Source organism: Marmota monax, unplaced genomic scaffold (genome assembly GCF_021218885.2).
Source record: "Marmota monax isolate L192 unplaced genomic scaffold, Marmota_monax_Labrador192_F-V1.1 WCK01_AAM20220418_F8-fsc00018, whole genome shotgun sequence".
In the NCBI taxonomy this organism is placed as follows: Eukaryota; Metazoa; Chordata; class Mammalia; order Rodentia; family Sciuridae; genus Marmota; species Marmota monax.
In genome coordinates, this window is record NW_026692201.1 from 16,262,248 (window position 1) to 16,284,497 (window position 22,250).

Below are 22,250 nucleotides of genomic sequence, written 5' to 3' on the forward strand. Positions count from 1 at the left end.
AATGTGTGAGACTCTGGGAAAAGACCTGGGTGGTTTAAAGAAGTTCTATGGTGTCCATACAATCTATTGGGTTTCATTTCCTTCTTAAGGTATTAAGGGCATTAATTAATATCTTTGTTTTCCTCAGATTTATAGTCTTTTCAATTTTATTCTAAACTGTTATTAGGACTGAGGTGGTAGGCAAAATACTCAGTTTTAGTTAGATTATAGGTAAAATTTTTAAATAATCTGTATTTTTTCATTGTATAGTTAAATGTTTTGAAGAAATGAAAGCACATTTGTAGAAATATTCAAATTGGGAATAAATAAAAAATTGTCGACACCATAAAATTTCCTTCTGACCCCTCTTGTGATTAATAATATATCAGAATTCTGGTTTTCATTTTTAAATTCTAACCTCTCAGAATTAAGGATTCCTCTGAATCTTTATCCAGAACCTTATATAATGCTTTACTTATAAAAGTGCAGTATACAAATACTGACTCTCAGATTTGTGACTATGACTCTCAAGAATATTACCAAGTATGGCCGTGATGAATTTTTGTTAATATATCAAAATTCCTATTTTTCTACTCACCTCATGTCTTTGAGCAAACTTTATTTTTTCCAGTTCCAAGGCATCTTAAACTGCCAGGCTATGTGAAGTCCCTGAAATCAAATTATAGAGAAATTCAAATAGTATTGATGACTAACTTCTCATGAATGAGTTTGAAATAGAGCTACATTTTGTTATAAAAAAGTGACCTTATTTTTAAAATTAAATTCCATGTTTTCCTTTTAATTTGAAACAGGGTCTCAGTAAGTTACTGAGGCTGTCTCAGTCTCCCAAGTATCTGGAACTATAGCTTGCATCAATGAGACAAAATAAATCCCATTTTGAAGAGTTTCAGAATGAATGAAACAAAAATGTATCTTTTCCATCTATTTTGCCTGGCCTTGTTTAAATTCAGCTATCATGTACACCCTCTTGAATTTATGTTAGAGATACCCATTTTCCTTAAAATGCTTACTGTTTTAATGATTTCTGAAAATATATAATAACAGTATACTGGGAAATAAGTCTAGTTTTTAGGAACACAAAAACATGTGATAAATGATATAAATATTAGCAGAGATTAAAATTAAATATCAATAATTCACAGCTAAATTTTAATTATGACTCAATGGAAATGCATTATCAGGTGTATGTTTAATTTAAAATGAATATTTGCATGAAGATACTGAATAGAAAATGTTTAAATATTTGTTTTATGTACCATTTGTTAGAGTGTTTAGAGATAAGATTTTTTTCAAGATAAATATACAAGAGGGTAAATAATTTACAAGATATTTGTATATACAGATTAGTAATAAAAATTATAATTATCTTCAGGGAATTTTAGTCCTGAATAAGTTAAATTATCATCAACCATGCAGAATTTTTGTCTACAGAGTTAGAATACCTGAAAGAGACATGCAACCAAGTCTGTAATTGTCTTTTCAAAAACTGTAATCCAGTGGAATCATCAGTGGAAATTTATGCTCTGCCCTGATGAATTGCTGGAAAAAAGAAACATATTGGAGGGGCTGGGGTTGTGGCTCAGTGGTAGAGCACTTGTCTTGTGCATGTGAGGTCCTGGGTTCGATCCTCAGCACCACATAAAATAAATAAATAAATAAAGGTATTGACAACAACAACTAAAAAAATAAAAAATTTTAAAAAAAGAAGGAAACACATTGGATAAACTAATGGTGAAGGAAGAAAAGATAACCTTAGGAAGGAGGGTTAAAATAATACAATGGTTTTCTGCACATATAGATCTCTTTGAAGGATAAGATAAGTCTTGGAAAGAAGGGCTCATTTGGAGGTTGGGGAGACAGAAGTAGACAGAGATGAAAATATGAGCATCTGAGAAATATAGGGGTACTGAAGATGAAAAACAGCCGAAAGAAATAGCAAATTGGACTAAGGGCCATTTTAAAGGAATCAGTGTCTTGAACAAACTGTTGAAAATAACATTAGTATAATTTTACTTCACCTTTAGTTAAAAGTCATTTCTTAACACACAACCATTTTTTTAAACATTTTTTAGTTGTAGATGGAAATACCTTTATTTTATTTATTCATTTTTATGTGTTGCTGAGAATCAAATACAGTGCCTCACAAATGCTAAGCAAGTGCTCTACCACTGAGCCACAACCCCAGCCCAAACCTTTTTTTTTTTTTTTTTTGGCTAATCCTCTGAGTTTTCTGAAGACATATTTAATGGAATTTCTGTGTGAAATACATGTAAATATATGTATGAACTGGAGATTAATTTCTAAGGTTAGATTTCAATGATGATTAAATGTTTTGTATCCATCAATAATATTTGTATCCATTTTGAGAAGAGAGACACCATATATTTTATTATTTTTGCTTCTCCTCTTTACCACCATGAATTCTTTATAATAATCAGTTCCTATGAGAACATTATGATGGGTTTCAAGTCTTCATTGAATCATTTATTGGTCATCTGTTACTTGCTAAGAGAATTAAGAAAGGTACATAATTTAGTTAATCCTCATTAGTTACTATAATTTCAATTGACTTAAAAATGTGATTATCGAAAATATACTATGATGGAAATAACCAGCAGGAAGATTGACTGAAGATTGCATAGCAAATAAGGTTTTGTTTAAATAGCTGAAAAAATTTCAAAATATTACCCATTATATATTTTGTATCAAAATTGTATGTTTTTGCATCATTTGACTGATTTTCATATTATTGAATATTGATAGTTTATAATCAATTGAAATTTCTTAAAATAATGTCTCAGTTTCAAAACAGAATCTTTATAAAGACATTAAATTTATTGATTATAGTATAGTCAAACAATTAAGTTTCATGAATTGATTCTTGAGTTATTGTTTTAAATGGATAAAGTTATTTGTAAATTAATAGAAAAAAATGTTTTTTAAAGTTTCTTAAGGGTAATAAAAGTAAGCTTGAGCTGAGCATATAGTTCAGTGGTGGAGTGCTTACCTAGCATGTGTGAGGTCCTAGGTTCAATCCCCAGTACAGACGGAGGAAAAAAATGAGATCTCTTAGATATTACAATTATGTCTTTTACAATTTAAAAATTTAATGATTAATTTATTCAGAACATTTTTCACAAAACAAAAAAAAAGGCAAATTAAGCTTCTGATGATTTAGTAAGCTCAAATATATTAATATATTTCTTTATTCTCAGGATTTCTTTGAATTTCCAGAAATGACAAATTAAAATGAATCATACCAATGACACTATGGAAAGGAAAAAAAAAGAAGCACTTCATCAGTGAATCAAAATATTATAAGAAATTTCAGGAGGCAGCAAAAGAATAAAATATGACTAATAGGGAGACGAAAGAAGATAAAATTTAACAACAGTCATCAAAGACCTCCAAGATCAATCAACAGATATAGCAGCAGCAAAAGGCTAGGACACATTCCTGTGTCCTTACTTAGGAAGCCACTTCTCAAAAAGCAGACAGAGTAGAACTCTTCCTTCAGACAAGTAAAAATACAAAAGCTACTATTTGCCAGCCAAGGCCTATACCCAAGAACTATTCTCAAATCTGCCTGTATTTTCTTTGTCTCAAAGTCTCTTTGAATTGACAGAATGATACATTAAAATGAATAACACTAGGATACCAGGGAAAGCAAATAAGTGTATCATCAATGAATCCAGTGGGCAAGGGACTGATATATATAACAAAGTCATATTTCCAAGGTGCTGGAGTCAGAGAGAAGTGAAGCACATCTTAGCATAACTCTAACCGACACACATAAAAGGTAAATTTAAAATAAAAGGCAGAAGAACACTTCCCTTTGGTTGCAGAATACAGGAGACTGTGGGAGGCTCCTGCTATGTAACTTGCTTTTTTCCCATGGGTACTTCAAAGAGACTAGCTATCAAAACATTCCCTTGACTTCCCTCACTTACACAGAACCTTTAGTCAGCCTTCTCATTCAGGTGAGAGGCCTCACGGGGAAATAGTACTGAACAAAAGCAAACACAGTGTTATGTCAGCTATCTTCTTACCCTTCGATATAGTCTTATCACTTGCACGAATAGCCATCCAAGAATCTTGAGGAAGTTGAGGAAAATCACCCACATAAAAGGCAAGGTCTAATATGAACAAATAAAATAAATGGATCCCTATATCCTTAGGACCAAGAGAAATCATATAAGAGACCTTTCTTGAGGGAAGAGGTTTGATATTACAGAAAATTATTTGACTGAAACAGGGGAAATTGATTTCAAAAAACTGGACCACAATAAACCATTAGGAGCCAAGTGAAGCAGTGCACAGCTGTAATCCTAGGGACTTGGGAGGTTGAGGAAGAAAGATTACAAGTTTCAGGCCAAACTGGGCAACTTATAACCTGTCTCAAAAAATGGAAAAAAAGAAAAGAAAAGAAAGAAAGGAAGGGAGGAAGGAAGAAAGGAAAGTGTTAGGGTCTGTAAACAAGTCTAGATGACGCCTAGCATTTTGCCAGAGGGAGTGGTTTGTGAAGTAATGCCAGTGAGCCATTAAGTGTGGAGATTCCTTATTGGTTGACTGCTATATCGAGTTTATGTTAATTAGATAAGCTGTGTGGAATGTATATATACCCCTCCTGTCCTACAACAAACGGTTCCCACTCCTGCTGTATCAATCTACACAAGTTGTTCGTCACCCCCTGGGTTATTTTGCTGCAGCCGGACTGCGGCAGGAAAGAAGGACCATTAGAAGAGTAGGAGAGTGTTTCAGTGATTCAAGGGAAAGAGTGGTGACTGGAGAGTTTTGCTAGATGAAATTCAGAGATGTAGAAGATATTTAAAAGATAAAAGTTGGAGTAAGGGAGAGTCAGTAGTTGAGGTGACACTCAGATTTCTGACTTACCTTTTCACTATCAGTTTCATTTTGGAGGTCAATGGGTTCTTCTTTGACTCTCTGGGCCAAATTATTTAGCAAGTGACATAATGGAGGCCACCTTGTTCAATCTGTTCTCGCCTAAGCTAAGAAATGCGATGATTAAAAAATTTCCTTAGTCTGTTAAATTCACATGTGGTTTTTAATTTGCATGCTTTGACACACAGGTCTCTTCATAAAGAAAATAAGGATAAATTTAAAGTACCAAAATAATTTGAACAAAACAAAACTGGTTTTAGGATAGGATAATATTGATATAACTTAAGATTGTTATTTATATATATACATATGTATATATCAATTTACTCAATGAATATATATTGTAAAGGTTATTAAAATATTTTCCAAATTGGTGGAGCAATATGATATTTTACATTTTAGAAAGAATAAGATCAATTGTGATATCTTTTGGAACATTAGTATTGATAACTATAATTCAGATTTTTACCAAATGGAGCTATTGATTAGGTATATATTGTGATGCATACTATACACCCATATCTGGGGAGCTGCAATCTGAGGAAATGAGATGTATGATGGTTGAGTTTGTATATACATCATCTTGTTGGGGTGAAGTGCAAATATCTGACTGAATGGATCACATTGTGGCTGTTTCCTAGCTTCATAAACTGTTGATGTTAACGGACCCCAATGCAATAACATATAAGGTTCACTTTTTCTTGTCCCCTTTTCTATCCATGCAGGACACAATATCTTCAAATATTTCCTTATTTACATCTTAAATTTCTCAAAGCGTGTTTCTTAGGTTTCAAAACAAAACCATGTGCTGTAATAAATGCTTATATGGTCTATTTAATTTCAGTTCAATTTAATTTTAGTTTAACACATATGTTCAAATATTTTTCAATGAACATCAATACTGGGACCTCAAGTGTAAAAGACACAGGACATAAAAGGGAGAAAAAATTACCTTCTCATTGATGATGTTTGCTGCATCTGTGGCATTCTAAAACATGATTTTATAGAGATGTCTGTTATATTTTAAGATACAAAGTATCCCCCAAAAGCTCATGTGTTAGACAATGCAAGAAAGTTCAGAAGCAAAGTGATTGGATTATGAGAGCTGTGGCATAACCACCACATTAATCCACTTGAATGGATTCACTGAGTGGTGACCTTAGAAAATAGGGTGTGGCTGAAGGAGGTAGGTCATTCAGGACATCACTTTGGGCTTTATATTTTTTGTTCCTGGTGAGGAACTCTCCCTCTGCTTCTTGGCAGCACGTACCCAGTTGCTTTCCTCTGCCAAACCATTACACCATGATGTTCTGTCTTACCTCAGGCACAGAGCAAAGGAATCGGCTGTCTGTGATTTGGGGCCTCTGAAATTGTGACCCTTTTCCTCCTCTAAAATTGTTCATGTCAGGTGTTTTTGTTACAACAATGAAAAAGCTGACTAAAACAATATCCCAGCAAATACCTTATAAAATCAGAAATTACATGTTGATTTCAGTTTTTAAGAATGTGATTGAGCTGTATGCAGTGGCACATGCCTGTAATCACAACTGTTCCAGAGGCTGAGAGAGAAGGATTGTGACTTCAAAGCCAGCCTCAGCAGCTTAGCAAGGCCATAAGCAACTCATCCAGACTCTGTCTCTAAATAAAATATAAAAAAGTTTCTGACTGTCTCAGTGGTTAAATACTCCTGGGTTCAATCCCAGTACAGGAAAAAAAAAAAGTGGTTGACATTTTTACTTTCTTAAATTTTGTGCCTGATTTCTACATTAGAACTAATTTAAAACCAGAGGAAAAATTTTAAGACTGCATTTTGTTCCAACTCATAATATTTTGCAATTAAAACAGGTGAAATGTACACAATGTTCCTAACTTTGAGACTGTTCACGTTTATTCATCTATCATGTTTCCACCAGCATCTTTCTAAGACACAACTAGAGCACAATTTAATTTGTTTTAGAAGGAAAATAAAAAACTGAAAGAGATGAAGTAATTTTCCCCAAAAAATACAGGGCTAGTAAAAGTTAGGACCATGATTGGAAAGACAGGTTTATGATTTATAAACCTCATCTATTTAATTTAGAAATTAGTAAAATGAATACACCAATGGTGTGATTTGAGGAACTTCAATATGTTTTCGATAGCCTTCCCCAAATCATGCACTCCTAACAGTTTCAGGTAAGGCACTATCACCAGAAAGCCCCTAATTGAATACAAATACAGTTTCTGATTTACCCAATAACAATGTGCACAATACTTTCTTTCCTGGCACACTTTCTCCACACACCAGTGCCTCACAGCTGCTGAAATGGGAACCACAATGAATAAAAAATGGACTTTTTAGGGATTCTATGGTGCAAAAAGTTAGGAATGAAAAGGTTTCCCAAATTATGAGAATTGTAGAGGCAAAAATCCAGAGATAGCTAAAAGTCTGGACTGATATGATCTCCCTAGGTGTCAACTGAAAATAAATTTTGGATATCATCTGGACACTTTTAGCTTCTCTTTATTATGTTGTGTTAAGATCCTTCAGGTTGGGGCTGTAGGTGTAACTCAGTGGTACAGCACTTGCTTAGCATGTATGAGGCACTAGGTTGGATCCTCAGCATCACATTGAAAAAAATAAGTAAATAAGATAAAGGAAGGGTTCATCTTCAACTAAAAAAAAATTTAAAAAAATCCTACAGATTCATGATTTCTTTGAGTAACAGCTATTTTAACCACTTTAGACCTTTGGGAGTTTAAGGGATTAACAGCTATTCACACTTTCTAGAATTAGTGAAAATTCGTTCTCTCAGATTGTTATTAACAAAGCTTAGATCTACTGTTGAAGAGTCTGGCATTTTTGTGGGAGGATACTAGGAAATGGGGCAGTCTGGAAGGGAACAGAGCTACTAAGTACCAAATGAAGTTTAAAGTTTGTTTTTACTTCTTTTCTGTGAACTTAGAAAAATGGTGACCATTTATAAAAATATTTCTATAGAAAATTCTCTGAACAAAATCCCTTGATAGAATGGATATTATTTGCATGTGATGTAGGATGCATAATATATTGTTATGCTTATTACATTATCATTCATAAATCTCAGAACTGTACTCCAGAAAACATGGCATGATAGATGAGGGTGTGCAAAATCTATAAATCGGACACTTTCTAAAATTCCTACCTTCTCAGGGGCACTGAGTTGTGTTCTCTTGGGGACATAAGAATAAGAATAAAACTTAAAACATACAAGAATATATTAGAATAATGCTAAGAGATGCAGAAGACAATAGAACAAAAAATCTATTCTTTCCTCCCACTTATGTAGGGACAGCCTTAACAAAGAATAGTTTTCATGACAAAATAGACATAAAAGATCTCAGGCACTATTCCTAGGCTCCAATTTCAATTTTGATTTCACAAGGAAATTCAGGATTCATGCCCGAATGAAAGTGCCATCTTTATTTCAATGAAACATGTGAACAATGTGAGAAACCTCACAAACATCACACTATAAAAGAGTGGAACACAGCTTTGCCAGTTTCATTTTAAGATTCTCCCTTAGAAAGAGAGAAAGAAAGACAGAAAGTGAATTTGTATATGTGTGTGTGTTGAGACTAGAACCTCAATTTGTCTAAACATCACACTAAAAGAAAACATTTAAAAACTTGTCTGCATATTTAAAATGAAAACATACCTCCTACACCATCAAGTCTCTATTAGCCATGGCAAAATCTCAGTCTTTGTCCTAAGACACAACTAGAGCACAATTTAATTTGTTTTAGAAGGAAAATAAAAAACTGAAAGAGATGAAGTAATTTTCCCCAAAAAATACAGGGCTAGTGAAAGTTAGGACCATGATTGGAAAGACAGGTTTATGGTTTATAAACCTCATCTATTTAATTTAGAAATCAGTAAAATGAATATTTGAGTTAGGAGTAGAAAAGGCTACACCAATGGTGTGATTTGAGGAACTTCAATATGTTTTCGATAGCCTTCCCCAAATCATGCACTCCTAACAGTTTCAGGTAAGGCACTATTAACAGAAAGTCTTTTTTTTTTTTAAGTATGTATATAAGTCACCTTATCTTGGTAGTGATGCCTTTAATCCTAATTTTAATTATTATCTAAGTATTTTTTTTAAATAAAAAGATTGATTTTTTGTTGTTCAGTGGTTAAGTATCCCTGGGTTCAATCCCCAGTACCAAAAAAAAAAAAAAAAAAAAAGATTGACTTTCTCAAGAAAAGTAATTGTTTGATAAACAAATATTTGAGTTTTATCTTCACTGCTATAATCATTATATATAAAATAGTAGTGAGCTCTATTTAAGCAAACTTATGGGAAATATCTTTAACTTTTGAGGGTAATGGCTACCATAACTTACTCCATAAAGAGCAGACAAGTGAATTGGATAATTAATGCAAGAATGTTATTTTCAATCCTAGGTAAAATCTGAACTGAATATATATCACCTAGCTTTTTAAAAGGGAAACTAATGCAATTTATTGGCAGTTAGGTTCACCTAAAAAAAAATCTAAAAATTTGAAGGACTAGTTTCCCATAATATTTAATGTGGTACAAGTTCATTTGCTTACTGGAACTTTTCTTAGCATCCAACTGCTTGGGTTGAGAGCCTGGATATCTGAAAGTGCAATGATATTAGAAACACAATGTCAGAAATTCTTTCTGCAGTCTGCTTTACAGTTCCATTTAAAAGTTGCTGTATTACATTTCTACTAATAAAAGCCTTTCTAAGGATTCTATATCACTTTTTTTGCAAAGCATATTCACATCCTTCAATGAAAGTTGCTATTATCAGAGCAATATACTCTTACTATTTATTTATTACAACAGCCCTCATGACTGCTTACCCAGGCAAGCACTAGAAATATCCAACTCATTACCACCACATAAAATAGCATGGGTATTTTCAGAATGAAAGAGATCAGAGCATGACAAATTCTAAAGCTGTTCATGTGCCTGTTTCTAAAGGAAAGGACTGCTCTTAAACAAGCACTGGTAACTTTTAACTGTCAATAAGGATATATTAGATTCTTAGTGAAAATATTGCTCAGCCAAAATCTTGTTGGAAATACCTGCTGGTATGTCACTTCCCCGCCCCCCCCCCCCCATTAAAGATCTGAATACCCTTGAATGTTCTTAGGCCACAGATGAAAGAAAACTGACCCAGATTGAGTCAGAAACTGAAAATGCCTATTAACTTATTCAACTGGAAGTTGATACTGGTTGCTATTTAAACCTGCTGCTTAAGTGTCAGTATACAGGCTAGATTCCTTATCACAGTTCAGGGGGCAGACATTTGGGACAAAATATTCTTATCCATTCTTTAGCTAATGTGGGCTTTACAATGTTTACAAACAGCTGTTACAATCACCCAAAGATCCAAAGAAAAATGTGACACATTCCAGAATCTGACAGTTAAAATGGAGCATTTGTTCAGAGAGCACCTTGTGGCTTGAGGTAATAAGACCCACGATGATAATGGCATTTGTCACATTCAAGCAGCTGTATTCATGAGAGTGGAAGTGGCTATGCTCTTACACACCCAGTTACTACTTTGAACCTAGGTCTATATTTTGGCTGCCTTGGCAACAGCACAGCAATAACAACTGGGGCCATAATGGTGATGTCAATCCAAGGACATTTTTGGATAAACAGGAGCCCTAACTTTCAACTGAAAGACTGAAAGAACGTAAAAAAATAAACTGAGAAGGTGGTGTCCTATAGTATTACTCATACACTGTGACTGTAGAATTTTTATTGCAAAAAAAAAATTATAATTTTGCAAGCTCAACTATTCTCTGGTGCTGTTCTTTTGTGAAAAATCATTTCAGAAGATGGATGTCTGGGAACAGGGGGCTACCTTTTGTCTGAAATGAACTTCAAAGGATATTTTAATCACATTAATATGGTGTGTTTACATAATCATTAAAATGAAAGGAATTGTAAACAACAAGGGAAACATACAAAAGCCATTATTCAACTTTCCCTCTAATCTCTCTCTCTCTTCTGATATCTACTAGTAACTCACCTTTTGTTTACTAGTTAAATTGCACTTCCCTGTCCTCAGACAATGAAACACATTTCATGTTCCTAATGACTTGCTTTGGTTAGTGAAATGTACAGAGAGGATACAGGTGTCACTTTAAGAAGGGATCTTCAAGAGAAAATTCACTTCTCTGTTCATTTCCATAGCTGAAGCCACCAACAATATTCCAGACAATGAAGTTTCATCAGCTTGCAGTGAAACAGAGTTCTCAAGTTCTACTGTGATGAACATGTAACACCAACAAGGGATGTGCTGTTGTTGTACTCATCTACTCCAATTTTGGTGACAACATCTCATTATAATCCAGCCTATTCTGATTACATTGTTAGTGTGATTTTTAGAAAATCAAAGAACGATTTTCTTTATCTTTTCTTAGATCTGATGTTAAAATGTAGATAATCTTTCAAATCTCAGAAAAGGGTAGATGGTTTCTGTCTGAGCTAGAGTTAGATAAAATGCCTATGGATTGATTTATGGTCAGATTATATGTTTTTCAGACAGAAACTCAAATTCATACTTTACCAGTCCAGATTAACTGTCTTATTGCCTGAACTAGCCAGAAAAAACTGTTTCCACTTACTATCATGTAAACCAAACCAAAGTTTTATAAAACAGTTTTCACCAGGAGCCAGCTAAACCCTTGGCCTTTTCCTCTGTGTTAGCCATTTTCTTTCACATACCTTCATATACCTTCCACTTACTGGCCTGAGGACACGAGAATGTGACTATTAGTACGTGATCTAAGAGATTCTGAGGAAGTATTTGTGCTTCTTTCTCCACAGTAATTTGGACTGCTTCTCCTGTATGGGAAAAGCAAAGTTATGTGTTGATCTCCTGGAATTTTTAGTGTGATAGTTCCCTCAAGAATATCTAAGCTCCAAAGAATATCTGGACCATTTGTAATACAGGTAAAGTGGAACACATGCCACTTTAAAGCAGGCTTCTGTGTTTCTCTGCTTAGTTCTGTGATCAAGGCAGGACCACGACTCTAGTGGTGATTCTGAGAACTTGGTGAAATGCACAAAAACATGGTGAATGTTTTTTGTGTGAGTAATAAAAAAAGTTCCTGGATTGGTTAGAAATTGAGCTATTCAATTTATAAATTATGACAAATGACAAAATTATATTTGCTCATACTTTGTACAGATTTAACCACAATGAAATTCTACATTTATAGACTTATTTGGAATAAGACCACTATGACTTCCAGAAAAATCCAAATAGAGACAAAGCATGTTTTTATATTATTCATCAGAAGTAAATTCTTTTTTCTCAAATTACAAAAAGGATATTTTAAAATTTTATGAAGTTTTATGGTATGGTGTGATTTTTTTTCCAGAAATGTATTCTCATTTAAAGAATATCACATTTTCTATTAAATAATGGCTTTACACTGGATTCAATAATTGTTATCTTCATTCTCATTACATATATTAATACAGAGATTCCTATTAGAAATTTAAAATTAAAAAAATGTTTAATCACACAAAAATGAAATAATTGACTAAAATAAGCTAATATCACATTTAAATACATGTAGTAATTTGAAAATTATTTTTAGTTTTCAAATTATTTATTAATTTATTGACATAGATGACATAATTTCCTTAATTGAAAATAATATAAATTCATTTTCACTGTCAAATAATGACAGATATATTCAGTGTTATTTTGTTAAATAATAAAAATTTCCTTATTACTCAAATCCATGTACTTATAAATTTTATTTATAATCGTGTTAGAATTTTATGTGAACAGATTCATATTCCAAATTCATACTTTCTTCTGTGTGAGTCCATACCTTGGTATTGAATATACACGAATTGAGGGGAATTTTTAAAGAAAACAATAATTTTGATACCTTTGTAGAACTCATGATGGTTGCGTCTTTGAGCAGGGGATTTTTAAAAGAAAAAACCCCTTACCAGTGTTACCCACATGCACCTTTTAAACATGGAAATTATCTTCTCATTGTTCAGATTCTTAATTAAGATGTTGACTTCAATACTAAAAATATCTCAAACCATTTCTGATTGTTCCAGAAAGTTTCTGAGCACTCATTTCTTCTGGTGATTACATTGGTCATGTGCTTCTAGGGAGTCCTAGTGGAGGTAGGCAGAAGTGGGGGCTATACATTGTCTGAGCACCCACTCTGCCCCAAACATCTTTTGGCATTTTATATTAGTATCATGTTTAGTTTTCATTATCATCCAATAATAAAGCCGTTATTATCCCCTGATCAGAAAGGAGGCTGAGACTCTGAGAAGTGCGGATGTCATGAGGGTAACAAATGGAGTAAGAATTTATAGTGTAGATCTGTTTAGCTTTGATGCCTATTGTTACTCTGTTTTCCTATGTCATTTTCCAAAGGGTGAAATTGCTGCTTCACTGATTTATAGTCCAGTTCAGCAGATTGTCTTCAAGTAGTTGGTCAATTGCTTTCTTTCTATGAAATTAAGAAAAAGATGTATGGTTCCAAATCTTCACCCACTCAAAATCATTAGAAATTTTTCATGATAAACTAAAACGAATGAGAAAAGAAATAATAAGGAAAAAAATCAATGAGAAAAATAATTACAAGAAATGCCCTATATGCTGGACAGCTGGTTTGGGCTTAAATCATAGGTAGGAAGGATTGAACTGATCCTCAAAAGCAAACGTGTGCATTTCCTGGTCTTTCTTCCCATATCCTTTTCTTTTCTTTTAAATGGTTTGATATATTGGAGATGAAGCAGGCCCTTGATCCTTACCCATTTATCTAGGTTTTGGGAAAAGTCTGAGTTAGAGCTGTAATTTATTCTCTCTTTTGGTTTGTCAGCCAAAATGAAACCATAAATGTATAGACATTTTATCTACTATCTGTGGAGTTCTGCTGCTTTGATCTTGCCTTCTTCTCACATAGGTCCTTGACCTGTCTCTAATTCCAGCCTTAAGGCTCTCAGAGAGCACCATGCTTCTTCTTTTTAAACTTATATAAAATCTGTGGTTATTTTTCCTCTTTTGTTTATACACAATGCCACAAATGTGGCATTCACATTTTCTAAGTTTTAAAGTAAGAACTTTCTATCATACTTTGTTCCTCTTTTTAAGATTTGTTGCAAAATTCTAATTGACAGATTGAACAACAAAAGAACCTACTGAACACCCACTAGACTTTTTTAAAGTGGGGAAAACATTCTATAAAAACCATTCAACAATGTAAGACACACACTGATGAACACTTGCTTCTTAATGAAATTTAGCACCACCTAAATTCAGTTCCTTCTTCTCCATCTCATCTCCTTCACCCACTCTACACACTAATGACAGAGTCCCTGCAAGTCCAGTTTACTAGCATATCCACCATGATATACATTTTGTGAAACTAGAAATCCTGGTTTGTGTTTCAGATAGGTGAGATGATAATTTCTCTAAAAGCCTGATTACCATTTTGTTATACCAATGGGATAATGTAATTTTGGTGTCATAATTCAAGGTCCATTTTAAAAGAAATTATTTTCTTTCTAAAATTTACTGAAATTCTTTATTATGGACATTTTAAAGAATATTTTTACCTTCTAGAAAGTTAACTATAGCTAACTAAAGGAAAGCCAAAAGCACACTAAGGAAATATTTATGAAGGTCTTATCTATTTATAATAAGAACTATAAGTAGGATTCTTTTCTTTTAACATAAGATACATGATAGGTAGTATTTAGCCATTATTTAAAAAAAAAAAAACTCAAGTCACAGAAGACATCAATTTGCAATATAGGTGGAAGCCTATATAGTGTAGGTATAGGAGTGAAGAGACATTTGCTTATAAATATATTTCTTAAGTTTCAAGGGAAAAAAATGCCTAATGATTTTTACATATGCAAGGTTTGGTTCATAAAGAGAATAGGGATATCTTATCTTCTATTCAGCTAACAGGTTTCAGCAGTTTTCTGAATACTTATGAGTAGCTCAGAAATTCATATAAGTTCATGTAATTCACACAGCATCTGTTGTGAAAAAATAAAGTGATAATTTACATCCAATTAAAATATTTTTCATTAGATAAAATGCTTTAATAAATCAACAAATTTATAAAAGAAAACAATATTCATTGGGAATAAAACAAGTTGATTTTCTATAGAGCATGCAAAAAATCAAAGACTGGTCAACTATAAAATGAGTCAGCCTCTTTTATGTAAAATTTTAATCCTGTGACTTTAAAAAAAAAATCTATGTGTCTTAACTATCTTAGAATTTATGTAAGTTATTTAAAAGCAATCTTCTCATTGGAAGCATTCTTATTAAACTGCTACGAAAAAAAAAAAGAAAAAAAAAAACCCATATCTCTTAAACCTCTTGTATCTGCTATAGAAGTAAAAATTTCAGGAGTTTCTTCATATACATTATCTATCACCTTTCTGTCTTTTAAATTCTTTCCTATTGTACTACATGAGAATATATGCAGCCATTTCTTATAAGGAAATTAAACATTTTTAATTTCTTTTTCTGATATAAGGATTCTTCACCTTTAAAAATAAGCTTATATCTAATTTGGTAGGCAATTATGCAAATGCATTCTGTAAGGGCAGATTCCAATGATAAAACATGAAATAAACTTAAGATAAGAGGGGGTGTCAAGAAAAGAGAAAGTTGGTGGGTCTTGTTATTTTTTTACTTTAAATATTTTTAGGCCTCTTCACCACTGCTGCTGGGTCATTTCTCTTCTCTGTACTAAAGAGCCTTTGTCAGTCTGGAGGAGGCAGCCATGTGTCCATGAATGCTTATTTGGTACGGTGAGGACAGATGGCCTGGAATTGCTGGAGAAGACCTTAAGATATATTTAAAAGAGGAAAGGAAAAAAAAAAAAAAACAATAAAAGAGGAAATAAGTTAGAGAAGAGGCAAATGTGTGGCACATGCACATAAACACACACACAGGCACATGTCCCCACATGAAGACAGACTAAGAAACAGCAAATAGGACTTTATTTATATAGATTTTTCTTTTCTGGAGAAATCTTAGTTTTCATTATCATTGGTATGTTGTCTCATTCGAAGAAATCTGACAATCACAGTCAGTACTGTTCTGAGCTTAGTCTGTCCTGGTTGATGTGTAATTCACCTTTTGCTTATTAATAGCATCCAAACTTGAAATGTTAATTTTGAATTGTAAAAGCTCAAGGGCTTTACTTAAATCAAGTCGAATTAAATCGAAATCCCTTACACCCTGAGTCAATGTTTAAATATAATTTATTCATAATGAATTTACCTGTTTAGCATTTTATTTCTCTTTTATTTTTCTGTAATTTAAAGAAAACATACACAATGTTATTTAATCCAAACATCTTGGAGGGGTATTTTTGTGTGTATTTGGGATGGGAGTGGTAGAAAGGGCAGAGAACAGATGACTATAGGAATTTCAGAGGATAATATTGTGTTTTCAGGTAGAAAGACTTTGTAAGATGTTTTAAGATGATAAAAAGTGAAAGATAGCAAATTTATCATGTTTTTTTTTTCTTTTCAAGTTATCATATTAATATTTCCTATTTTCTTAATATTTATTCTATTTTAACCATGCTCTAACTCTGCCAGGTAACTGACATATAGCAAATATTAGATTCCAAATTTCTTCTTATTGGCTTCTGAGTTGTCATGGTTATCAAATGACACCTTCTTTAAATTATTTTTCATTTTAACTATTCCATGCTTTGTATAAACAGAGTGCTTAAAAATCAGGAGAGAGAAATTAAGTTTGGGTGTTACAAGTAGCAAAAGAAGCAAAAATCACAAGAGTTAAGAAGGAAAGAAATAGTTTGTTAACCAGAAATTGAAATTAAAATTTTACCCAGAAGCTTTAAATGGCATTAAATGTAAGAATTCTAAAAATACCTGCTTTATATAATGGTTCCCTGAGTAAGCTCTTGGTAATGTGTTGTCGGCTAAGTAAGTCACTCTTGAATAGTGGTTAGAGCTCTATAGCAACAACTACCCCCCCACACCCCCTCCACCAACACCATGAGACAGGCAGCAAAACTCTAAAGTAAATATAAGGGTATTTTGGGGGGGGGATACAATCACCTTTAAAAATAGAATGGCAAGAAGATTCATAAACAGAACATTTGCAAATGTACAATACTTTTGTCTTACAAAAACATCTGTTGCTCAGATGAGTATTTTGAACACCAAGAGCTTCAGATTGCCCCTAAGAAGGTGTGCTGGGTGGTGCTCTCTGTGGACTTGGCTCCAGGGAGGTCAGCCTGACTCCCAGCTTGTTGGCTCAGAAATTTCCCAGTGGTCAGCCTGTCTTGCCATAATCACATGCTGGCGCCCCAAGCCTGTTTCTTAACTGTACTTTGTACCTTTAATGAAAGCATCCCAAAATATCTCCAACCACTCAAATTCTAGGGCAGCTGTGACCTCAGACTGGACTGTTGGACATACGTTTGTTCAGACAGAATGTTTGATGAAAATCTCCCTGCCACACGGACTTAAATGTTCCCTCTCTGATAGTTTTTGTCACTTCACAACTTATGATTACCTAAATGAATTCCAGAGTCATTGACATGCAGCTGATTAAAAAGGTGCAATGTAACACACAACAGCATAATTCCATGTAACTTATGGCCACTTACGCTAGAGAAAAAAAAAAGGTAAAATAAGGAAAAAGAAATTATGAAAAACTTTTTTGTTTGTTTGTTTAAAACAATAAAAACAATAATAAAAGCAAGAAAAGGGAATGGGTGAAAATCAAAACAGGTAATTCATTTGACTTTATCTGAAAAATGTAGTTTGCCATCCTATGCAAATAGAAAATAGCATTATAATTCTTTTTCAAATAGCATCCCTAGTACAATTTTTGTAGAAACTGCAACAAAGTGACTGTGGATGAACTCTTGCCACTGGATTCACTACAATCTTTTAGGTACATCATCAGAAGTGCTCAGGCCACTTTTCTACTTTTAAGCCACTTTTCATAAAAAGTTCAGCAGGGAGAGCAGGCAGGTGCAAAGGAACTGCACCTGAACTCAACAGGTGTTCCCTGGGTGCTTATTCTCATCAAGCCTAGTGTGATCAAATAAGGTAACCTTGTGTCCACTATGGCTGACCAGGAAAACATAGTTTAATGACCTGTTAAAGAAATGAGCGAAGAATAGGACTCAAAGAAAAACCAAAGAGATCCATACTGTTACTTTGCCATTTAATATACATAGCTTTGAAGATTCATTTCAAAATAATGCTCCTAGATATACAACACAAGTCACACAACTTGATTTTTACATTAATGAGAAGATATGCTTGAACTAGACTTATGGTATTAAAACTTTTATTTTCTTCAAGAAAAAAATAATTACTTGTATAAAAGGGTAACAAAATATACTGACATGGTTTTGTTCAAATACAAAGCATGTCCATTTATGTGGATTTGCTCCCTAAAAGTATACTTTTAAAATGTGACTGAATAAGAAAGAAAACAATCTATTCTTATCTCAGATCTAAAAAGCTTTATTGCTTAAGCTACACTTGCTTTTAAATATCACAGTTAGTATGTTGTTTAGCAAGTAACTAACAAGACACTAATAAAGATTCCTGTCATGCTTTTAAGTACAGCTTGGCAAAACTAATTTCTCTATTACTTATGTGAAAATATATCAAAGACCCAAATTCTGATTTAGTGTTGCCATAATTAACCTGTTTCTTTATGATGAGATCCAAACCTCAAATCTATGCAACTCACTTTACTGAGAGTTTGTATGATTCCTAAATGTAAGAAAATGTTTATATGTAGCATGAAAAAAATATATAGAAAATGGTTATATTTATATGCAGATAGATAGATGTGTGTGTGTGTGTGTGTGTGTGTGTGTGTGTATAAAATGAAAGCCCAGTTCTTAAAACAAGAAAAAAAAAAAAAAGACAAATTCAGTTTAACCTAGAACTCTCTGGGTCTCTGGCTACTGTCTTCCTGTTTTTCTTTCTCCACTTAGGGAGAGGAGAGTCAGACTTGCTAAGAATCACAAGCAATGTTGAAAACAAGTGAAAGTCAATTTACCTTGCTAATTTTTGACATACTGCTTTCTTTAACTGCAGAAGTCTTTTTTTTTTCCTTTTTAGAATCAGTTAATTTTTTTTTTTTTGCAATCTATTTTTTCCCTGAGAAAGTAACCCCTTGTGTCCTACCTTAGGCTCCTCACTGAATGATCTCTTTTTCTTCTAATTATATTTCTTCACCTTGGGAGGGACTCACACTGCTTCAGGATAAGCAACCCAGCAGAGCCTAAGGTCAGGTGTGCCCTAGAATCTAACTCTAGAAATTACAATCACGGAATAAGAGCAGAAGAGGGAAAGCAGAGGCAGAATGGGGAATTTGTAAGGATATTGAGGCTCATTCTAAGGAATAATTAACCAGAACGGCATCCTATGTTACATCATTTGGTTGAAATCTCAAAGGACAGACTGAGGAATTCAGCAAGCTGATCTTTATCTCCTTCCTAAAAGCCATAGGGTTAACAAATCAGTTGTACCCATAGTAAAGCCTTTGAGTTTTCTTTCCTAAGTATGTCTTGCTCTGGGGTCCAAAAAGAGAGTACTGCCCATGAACCTGCAGAATGGTGTGCCAATGAAATATTATAAAGATATTCAAGGTGAAAACACCTAAAAAAGGGGGGGGGGATAAAATTAAAATAATAGGTGGCTTTTATTCTCTTTTAAAAACTGGGGTTCAATGAACCAGCTAAAGAGGGTCAAAAAAAAAGAAATTTCTAAGGTAATTCTTGAAGTAAAAGGAAATTCTATTTGGGGAGAAACATGGGGACATTTGTGAAGCACAAACTCTCCAGGTAGAGGAATTGTAGGTCTTTTCTACATTAGCAGAGCTTTAAAATCAAATCTTCAGCTGGGCTTTTGTTTAACACATATGCAAATTTGTGCACTGCTTCATTTGAATATTTATTTACTGCATTTGTGAAGGAAATTGGGGGATTATAGCCTCTTCCCAGCTGTGTTTTAGTTAATGACTGGTCAGCCTATTAGCCTGCTCTACTAAACGGATTCTCTGCACAAGCAACACCTTTTTTTTTTTTTTTTTTTTTTTTTACTCTGACTAGAAATTCTTCGCATAAACAGTAGGGAAAAAGCAGAACAAATCCAGGAAGAGTTGCACACTAAAAATGAAATGTTCCTCCCAAGTCCTTAGAAATAAGCAAGAAATTTATTTCATGACAGTGACTTTTGCATTTTTATAATAAACAAAGGAAACATTTGCCCTTTATTTTGGGGGGTGGGGAGGGAGTTAGCTAATCAAAATTTGTCAATATGGGAAAACTGATTCAGGATGCTGTTCTAAGTGGTGTGCTGTTTCTGTCACTGAACTTGTTCAGTCATTATCCCCTATAAACATAAACACATGCATCAATGAAAGTCTTTTAAATTACTTGGGCAATTATTAATATTTGACATATTCATTGGGTTCATGAATTTGCTATTTCCTCCTATCTTTTCATTGCCAAAGCACAGAAGGAGAAAGAATAAATAACATCTCTCTTGCAACCAAATCTGGTGTACAGTAATTGTTCAAACTAAATTATTTAGAGACATCAATGCTGATTTTGAGATTAAAGACATGTATGACAAGCTCATTTCCAAGGATCACTAGTGAGCAAACTTAAGTTCTAAAAACTCTAATGCAAAAACTTATCTCTAGCAGTGTATCATTTATTGATAGTTAAGAAAAGTAGCATCTATTATTTGGTAAGTATGTATGTTTCAATCAACAGGGGGGATTTATATTATTCTCAAAGAGTTTTTCTTCTTAATGAGTTTTGAATTTTATTTAATATAGATCCACCCTTCTAGGTGGGAACCTTTACTAATTCAAATAGTCAGAGTTAATCTATGCAAATAAACAAAATTTTTACCACTAAAGTTCTAAATTCTCCCTGGTTAGACCTGAGGGGGAAAAAAAAACTGCACTTTGATTTTTTTAATTAATAATCTTTGTAAAACAAATATAAACTTACTTTACATATCAAAATTATTAATTATGTAAGATAATTTACATAAACAAGTGCTTATTTTTGTATAAAGTATTTCTGCAAATAAAAAGGTAACAGCAGAGAACTGGAGAGCAACTAAGATATGAAAAATTGTTATTGGAGCAAAATGATCATTTCTCATGGTTGGGAAATTAAATATTATCTATTTGACTGACAACTCAAATATTTACAGAACAAAACTAATAAAGGGAAAACTGCTGTTGGACCACAAAATACATACAATAAGTAAGAGTATGTCAATGAAATAACGTTATAAGGATAAGTGTTCTACCCAAGAAATCAAATTAACTGCTTCTTTGCTAAGATGTCATAAACCTGCCCATGATGCTTATAACTCTTCAAGAGACTATAAAGAAATTTCAGGTGTGCAGTTGGTGCCTCACTTCTTTGTTGAAGTGAGTAGTGTGCTCATCTCAATGGCATCATTTTCTGCCCACTTCTAATAGGAGTTTCTAAACCATCTCATCAGCCCACCAGGCATATTTCTTGTTCACTCCTTCTGTGGGGCAGAAGCAGACAGATTGCTGGATCAGATAGTGCAATACGCTGTATACTGCATTTGAAATGTGCCTTTTTTAAAAAGCAGCAGATTTATTGATTTTCTTAAGTAGAAAATATGCACCCGGACATTAGACAAACACAGACTAAACACAGACTGAGGAAAAGCTGATAATTTGATTAAACTGACTGAGCTTTTGTTGTCTGTTTGGGGAATTTCCAGTAATGTGCAAGTGCCAAGCGCCCCTCTTCTTCTGAATTTAACAAATCTAATCCCTAAGCACAATGAATTTTACAATTGTACCATATTTAGAGAATTGTTTTTCTTTAGAAAATTATTTTGATGGGCCCATATATAGCTGAAGTTGAAAGAAGGGTTGGGTGGAAATCATGCCTTGTTCAACAAAGGAGACTAGACTTAGAAAGGCTAAATATTGGCCAGGCAAAACACATTTGGTATTGATCTTATGACTGCTGATACATGCTTATTGTGGACAATAATAACATGACTTTTGTTAGTAGATATCAGTGATGTGCAATTTCATTTAGTCCCATCTTAGTAAAAGAATTCTCATGTCTAAGGAACTATTTTGTATCTATCCATCCATCATTTGCACAACTAAAAGTAAAACACTAGTATTTTTTTTTTTTTTTTAGTTTTGTAGTATCTCAAATATTTGAATGTATACCTGAGGCATAATTTATTAAATGGTACTTTATACCATTTGGAGACTGAATTAAGTATGTAAGGTTTTTAATGCTTCTCCTCATA

General features: G+C 33.2%; 1 long non-coding RNA gene across 1 annotated transcript in view; it reads right to left on the reverse strand.

The window, feature by feature from the left end:
• Positions 1-19,257, reverse strand: part of LOC124080493 (uncharacterized) — a 34,941-nt gene extending 15,684 nt beyond the window's left edge. The window contains exons 1-3 of the long non-coding RNA XR_006847734.2: positions 19,107-19,257; positions 4,894-5,009; positions 578-648 (exon numbers count right to left, since the gene is read on the reverse strand). This is a non-coding gene — a long non-coding RNA (uncharacterized LOC124080493). The remainder of the gene's footprint in view (positions 1-577; positions 649-4,893; positions 5,010-19,106) is intronic.
• Positions 19,258-22,250: the final 2,993 nt, after the last annotated feature.